General features: G+C 41.8%; 1 long non-coding RNA gene across 1 annotated transcript in view; it reads left to right on the top strand.

Annotated features, from left to right (window-relative positions):
- The first annotated feature begins 1,198 nt into the window (after positions 1-1,198).
- LOC146867175 (uncharacterized) overlaps positions 1,199-7,713 on the top strand; it is a 144,750-nt gene continuing 138,235 nt past the window's right edge. The window contains exon 1 of the long non-coding RNA XR_014966071.1: positions 1,199-1,260. This is a non-coding gene — a long non-coding RNA (uncharacterized LOC146867175). The remainder of the gene's footprint in view (positions 1,261-7,713) is intronic.

The raw sequence follows: 7,713 nt of genomic DNA, 5'->3' as shown, positions 1-7,713 counted from the left end.
TTTGATGAAATGATCGGATGGAGTTTTCCAGTTATCTTTAGACACTATGGGCCATATGTAGGTAAATTACATTTACCGATTCTTAAATACCGAATTTTACCGATTCGGTATTTATGAATCGGTAAATGTAATGTAGGTAAAAAAATACCGATTCGGTAAGTGTCGGTATTTTAGAATCGGTATTTACCGATTCGGTAATGGTAACCTGTATCTCATTGATTCCTATGGGCCAGGAGGCCCATAGGAATCAATGGGAAGCCAGTTACCATTACCGAATCGGTAAATACCGATTCGGTAATGGGGGGAGCTCAATCAAGGGTGGCAGGGTGTCACATTGACACCCTGTTGCACCCCTGATTCCTGCATGTGTGCACATGTGGCACACATACATGCCCTGAGGGCATGTGTGTCTGCCACATTGCACACATCTAAGGGCCAAAAAATGCATTAACTGAGTCATTCGTCATTTACCACCAACTTTCAGTTGGTGGTAAATAACGAATCCCCACACCCACCACACACTCCCCCTACATCTCATTTCTGTCTTCGGTATTTACCGAATCGGTAAAATTACCGATTCGGTAATTTTACCGATTCGGTAAATTACCGAATACAGAAATGATCCCCCTACATATCAAAAGCCTAAATACCGGTCGGTAACAGTATATTTATATATATATATATATATATATATATATATCGTCCGTTACCGAGCGGTATTGGGCTACCTACATATGGCCCTATGCCTCTATTTTTGTCTGGTGTTATCTCTCTACATTTCGTTACAACATCAGTATTCTTATTGATATTTTTTTTTATATTTCACCTTTACATGTTCACTAACGTATATGTTTTCTCCTTTCTTTATTTTTCTTTATGTTTTATCTTTCCATATCCTTTATACCTTTTCATGTATACACCTTCACCTTTTTCATTTTATCATCAACCTTTTTTCACTTAAAACATTGTTCACCTCGTCTATATTCTCATTTATACTTCTGTTAAGTGTTTTCATCTTTCTATTTTCTTTCTCACACATTCTGTCCATGATATGTTCAATCTAGTCTTGCACTGGAACCGTTCTTTGCCACAAAACACCCGTGATGGTTTGCACATTTCAAGATGGCGCTTATGGTTTTATTTAGTCCTATCTTTATTGTCACTTACTTCACACTGATACAACTAATCCTCCCGCGTACACTCGGCGTTCACAGCCGACCAGCAGAGTTCCGTGTGAATCTGCCGAATTGCACTCCGAATGTAAGTCTATTTATTTTAGAACACTTGGGCTTCGCTCGCTCAATAGTATTCATAGGTTTCTAATGTAACACTGTTTATGGGTTGGACGCGCATTTTGTTGTTTGGATACACCGGTTTTAATACTTGGGTTAATTCAACGCCTGAACACAGTTTTTCTATTAACCACACATTCCGTCTATCGCATAAAAATCCATACGGTGTTTCACTCACTCCGTATATTCGTTTGCATGATTACTTGCATCCTTATCAGCACTTCTTTGGTTCTCGTTTGTGTTTCATGTGATATAATCCGACCTTCTACGCCAATCAGCACGTCTTTTTCTTTGTGCACACTACACACATTATTAGTGTTTTCCTTCGCTTACCTTGTAGATTCGAGTTTTATTCCGCCACCCCGCTATAACTCATCTTTTGTTTCGGTGATTTGTTGCGCAAATCACGGTACACAGTGATTCTTCCTCACTTTGTATTCTTAATTCATATGTTGTGTTTTCGGTATCAGTAAGGTATCAAACGCTGTTTGTTTTTCAGATAATTTCCCCTGAAGAAGGGCCAAGAGCCCGAAATGCATAGAGAATGCTGAACTTTTGAAAATTTTGGTGGTGCATTTTTTCGGATTAAAATTCAATTTGACATCATTTGAAGGGAATGAATTAAAATGCCATTGATGGTTTACAATCAATCAGGTTGGATGTACCTTCATTACATTTCAAAACATCTCACCTTGGTGAGACCCTAATGTTCTGAATTATATTACCTCATGCTTGGTGGGAAAAGTTCCAGCACGAAAATGAAGAAAAACAAATCCATCAATAATCCCCCTTATAATTGGTATACATTTCAGTTACTTAAATTAGAACGATCCCTCAATAAAGCTGTATGGGAAGTTTTTCCCATAGATTCCGGCAATCTTATTATGCTTTTAAGGATAAAATGACGGCTCTAAGAAGATCATATAGACGATAAGTTTGGTTGGCTAAATCGCGTTCTCAATCAGGGCTATGGCATAGATTACTACATGCCTCTAGACAAAATAATGTAAAAACGTTTTGGGAGCTAATCAACAAACTCGAAAGGGGAGGCAACAGGGCCCACAGTATCAATATTATGGAAGACGAATGGGTAATGTTTATTACCAACCTGTATTTCTTGTGTGATCTAGATGTGAATAAGCAGGACTTGTGCTATAACTGTGATAAAATGAGTAAGCCAAATATAGAGATAGTGAGCAGCTCAAACCTGGGTAATGACTTGGATCATCCAGACAATACCCTGAAATCTAGTGAGTTATATATAGTACAAGTGAGCAACCCTAATTTGAAAAATGATTTGGATTTTATAAGTACTAATGAAATAGCCATTCTCCTACGTCGTCTTCGATCAAATGGGACTCCTGGCCCAAATGGGCTTCCCAATGCCTTATTCGGTGCCCATATTGATATGTGGGCAGAAGTGTTGACCCCAGTGTTCAATGAGGTATTGAATATTGCCACTGTATCTTGGTAAGGTAGCATTGTGCAGGCCATCTATTAAAGTGGCCGAGTTGACAACCCTGCAAATTATCGGTTAATTGCCCTAACTGATTTAGACGCTAAGGTTTTTGCCTAGCGCTTATTGATTAATTTGGAAACCTGGGCTGCACAACAAGGTAGAATCCCAATTAATCAAACAGGTTTTCGGAAGGGCCAATCTACCATTACCAACCTGCTGCCCCTTACTTTATTAGCGGAAAGGGCAGTTTTAAAACAACTAAATCTACATCTCTCTTTTATAGACTTAAAAGCAGATTTTGATTCAGTTTCTCAGGATTTACTATGGAATACACTGGTAGGTTGGGCCATTCCAAACAAATTGCTTGATGCTATGATACTCCTCTGCACCAACACTTGGTTCCAGGTCAAGCTAGTTGACGGTGGTAGTTTATGACAAAAAATTAAAACCTATAATGGTCTTAAGCAAGGTTCCGTCCTTGCACCTTGCCTTTTTAATCTATTTTTGTCAGATCTGTTCCAGCACTTAGAGCCTGTTAAAGTCCAGCCTCCAAGAATTGGTGAGCTGCATCTTAGTTATTTACAATACGCAGACAATACTTTTTTGCTGAGCCAAACCCTGATTGGGCTACAAAGATTGATTAATGCATTTGATGACTATATCTTAATGAATGGACTGCAATTGAATGTGAAAAAAACTAAAATCATGAAAATCGGCCCGCCAAAATCTAAGACTGATTCATGAAGAGCCAATTGAAGTGGTAAAGACATACAAATATCTGGGTATTTTATTTGAGAATAGAGTCTCATTTAAAAGTCATTTTAAAGATCTAAGGGCAAACACTGCAACCTTAATTTATACCTTTAAATGTTTACATAAATCATTAAGATGCCAATCATATGATCACAGCAAACAAATGATGGACAGAATGCTGACAATGCAAAGATTCTCCCCCAGTCAAAATAATGGGTTAAATCCATTGTTCTTTTTACCACTACGCCACCCCAGTTTGGACCCAGCCATATGCAAATCAGTCTTGACCCTGTGCCTCATGGGAACAGTCCAGACCAAACTGCCAGGCCAGGTCCTCCCTGGACCGGAAACTATCATCCTGGGACCAGTTTCAGGGTATGTCACCCTTCTTCAGCCAGGCTAGCTTGAATCCAGTGGCACAGTGAGCAAGGGACCCATGTCTGGGCATACCAATCCCACGTAGGACGAAAAGTGTTACAGCAAACAAATAATGGACGGAATGCTGACAATGCAAACATTCTCCCCCAGTCAAAAGATCTGGGTTAAATTAATCATTCTTTTGCCCATTACGCTGTCCCAGTTTGGACCCAGCCATATGCAAATCCATCTTTACCCTGTGCCTCATGGGAACAGTCCAGACCGAACTGCCAGACCAGGTCCTCCCTGGACCGGAAACAAGCATACTGGGACCAGTTTCAGGGTACGTCACCCTTCACCCAGGCTAGCTTGAGTCCAGTGGCACAGAGAGCAAGGGACCCACGTCTGGGCACACCCATCCTACTTAGGGCGAAAAGTGTTACGGCAAACAAATGATGGATGGAATGCTGACAATGCAAACATTCTCCCCCAGTCAAAAGATCTGGGTTAAATCCATTGTTCTTTTGCCCACTATGCCACCCCAGTTTGGACCCAGCCAAATGCAAATCAGTCTTGATCCTGTGCCTCATGGGAACAGTCCAGACCGAACTGCCAGGCCAGATCCTTCCTGGACCGAAAACATGCATCCTGGAATCGGTTTCAGGGTATGTTACCCTTCTTTAGGCAGGTTAGCTTGAATCCAGTGGCACGGTGAGCAAGGGACCCACATCTGGGCATACCCATTTCACTTAGGGCAAAAAGTGTTACAGCAAACTTATGATGGACGGAATTCTGACAATGCACACATTCTCCCCCAGTCAAAAGATCTGGGTTAAATCCATCGTTCTTTTTCCCACTACGCCACCCCAGTTTGGACCCAGCCATATGCAAATCAGTCTTGACCCTGTGCCTCATGGGAACAGTCCAGACCAAACTGCCAGGCCAGGTCCTCCCTGGACCGGAAACAATCATCCTGGGACCAGTTTCAGGGTATGTCACCCTTCTTCAGCCAGGCTAGCTTGAATCTAGTGGCACAGTGAGCAGGGGACCCATGTCTGGGCATACCCATCCCACGTAGGGCGAAAAGTGTTACAGCAAACAAATAATGAACGGAATGCTGACAGTGCAAACATTCTCCCCCAGTCAAAAGATGTGGGTTAAATTAATCATTCTTTTGCCCAGTACGCCGTCCCAGTTTGGACCCAGCCATATGCAAATCAATCTTTACCCTGTGCCTCATGGGAACAGTCCAGACCAAACTGCCAGGCCAGGTCCTCCCTTGACCGGAAACAATCATCCTGGGACCAGTTTCAGGGTATGTCACCCTTCTTCAGCCAGGCTAGCTTGAATCCAGTGACACAGTGAGCAAGGGACCCATGTCTGGGCATACCCATCCCACGTAGGGCGAAAAGTGTTACAGCAAACAAATAATGGACGGAATGCTGACAATGCAAGCATTCTCCCCCAGTCAAAAGATCTGGGTTAAATCCATTGTTCTTTTGCCCAAAACACCACCACAGTTCGGACCCAGCCATATGCAAATCAGTCTTGACCCTGTGCCGCATGGGAACAATCCAGACGAACTGCCAGGCCAGGTTCTCCCTGGACCGGAAACAAGCATCCTGGGACCGGTTTCAGGGTTTGTCACCCTTCTTCAGCCAGGCTAGTTTGAATCCAGTGGCACAGTGAGCAACGGATCCATGTCTGGGCATACCCATCCCAGCTAAGGCGAAGAGTGTTACAGCAAACAAATGATGGACGGAATGCTGACAATGCAAACATTCTCCCCCAGTCAAAACATCTGGGTTAAATCCATTGTTCTTTTGCCCACTACGCCACCCCAGTTTGGACCCAGCCATATGCAAATCAGTCTTGGTCCTGTGCCTCATATGATCATCTTCTCAAAGTTATGAGAGCAAAGTTACAGCCAAGTATTGCAGGGGAATAGATGAAAAACTACTGGGCCTATTAGAAATTAAGGCCTATAAATCAATCTTTGGGATCCCTAGGTCAATTGGACATGCAGAAATTAGACTGGAGTTTGGCCTCCGAGGACAGTCCATGGTGTCGGAAGGGTAATTTCTGAAATGCATGTATTCTATCTTTTCATCTGACTCTGTTTCTTTAGCGAACATCAGGTTGGCATGAAATAATTAATTCTGCCTATACAGATCCCGGGCGATCTTACATCTCAACATGCCTCCAGAGTTTTGATTTGCAGATAGGGCTGTCTGAACTGATGATTCCCAGTGTTACCCAAATCTTTAAAAAAAAAAAAAAAAAATCAATCAATGCAGATAAAATAGCCTGAGCGGCCAAAACTGATGCATGGTTTGTGATTAATTCACATCAGTCACTGTGAGTCCAGCCTTATCTGAATGCCCATTTTTCGACCCAAATGAAAGAAACATTTCTAAAAATAAGTTTGGACACAAGCTCAACCAAGGAGGGTAGCCCGACCTGGATCCAGCAATGGCCAGGTACCAAATGTAGACTGTGTGGGTGGCCACATGAACCCTAATTGCACATTCTATAAATTGCTTAAAATACGCCACACACTTTTAAAACCTTTATTTCTTAAGGCTGGGGTAAGATCAGCTCGTCAGGCCCTTATCTTATGTCTATCCGTGAGTCGAGTCCATTGCTAAGTCAATTGAGAAAAATGTTAGCTAATGCTGACAAACTATTGGTATCTACTACCTAAGGGTTGTCTTAATGAATTATAATTCATAGTGGTTGTTTTAAGGTTGCTGACATCTTGGATGGTTTAGTGTCTATGGGGCATATGTATCAAATTCTCTATTGCGATTCTCAAATAGCGATTTTTTGAGAATCGCTATTTGGGATTCGCAAACGAGATGTAAGTAAAAATTCGCAAATTGTTAGCGATTCTTTGGCATTCCTTAATTGTGATTAGCAAATTGCGAATCGCTTTTAAGGAATACCTTCCCATTCATTCCTATGGGCCAGGAGGCCTATAAGAATGAATGGGAAGACATTCTCAATTAGCGATTCGCAATTAGAGAATCGCAAATTGAGAATAATTTCAAGGGTGTCATATGGACACCCTGATGCACCCCTGAAATGAGCATGTGTTCGCATGTGGCGCACATACATGCCCTAAGGGCATGTATGTGCGCCACATGGCATTTTGAAAAATGCCAAAAAGTGCATCTTTCAATGAAATCGCAAATTACCACCAATTTGAAGTTGGTGGTAATTTGTGATTTCTTAAGGAGAAATCGCACAACTTGAGTGCTTGTTACATCGCATTTAAGGAATCGCAATTTGCAATTCCTTAAATGCAATCGCAAAATAGAGAATCGCAAATTTGCGATTCTCTAATTTGTGATGCCCCTTTGGGATGATACATCCCAAAAGGCCTTTTCCCGTTCGCAAACGGGCCGATTCTGAGAATCGGCCCGTTTGTGAACTGGAAAAGGGCTTGATACATATGCCCCTATGATACTATGGTAATTAGGCCCTATAGAAAATATAAAAACACTGATGCACTTTCACTGCTCGTTTGCACAATGGAACTTATTGCTTAAAATCTAGCCCTGAGGCAACTTCAGATAACAGGCTTTTAAAACATACAGAGACATTTTATTGCTCGTTTGCACTTTGGTACGTAATTATACAGTTTGTGCACAAAGGCACTTTATAGTATATTTGCACAATGTAATATGTTAACTGTTTTTATTGAATATACCTGGGAATTCAAGACTTCTTCAAGACTTCTCAGTAAACGCCCCGATCATCTGTAGCGCCCTTCCCAGAGACCTGCGCTGCAACCCCTCTCACTACAGCTTTAAAAAAGACCTTAAATCCCACCTTCTCCCTAAATTCTGA

This window comes from Triturus cristatus, chromosome 1_2 (assembly GCF_964204655.1).
Source record: "Triturus cristatus chromosome 1_2, aTriCri1.1, whole genome shotgun sequence".
In the NCBI taxonomy this organism is placed as follows: Eukaryota; Metazoa; Chordata; class Amphibia; order Caudata; family Salamandridae; genus Triturus; species Triturus cristatus.
Note: the sequence above shows the minus strand (reverse complement) of the source record. Positions and strands in the feature narration are given on the sequence as shown.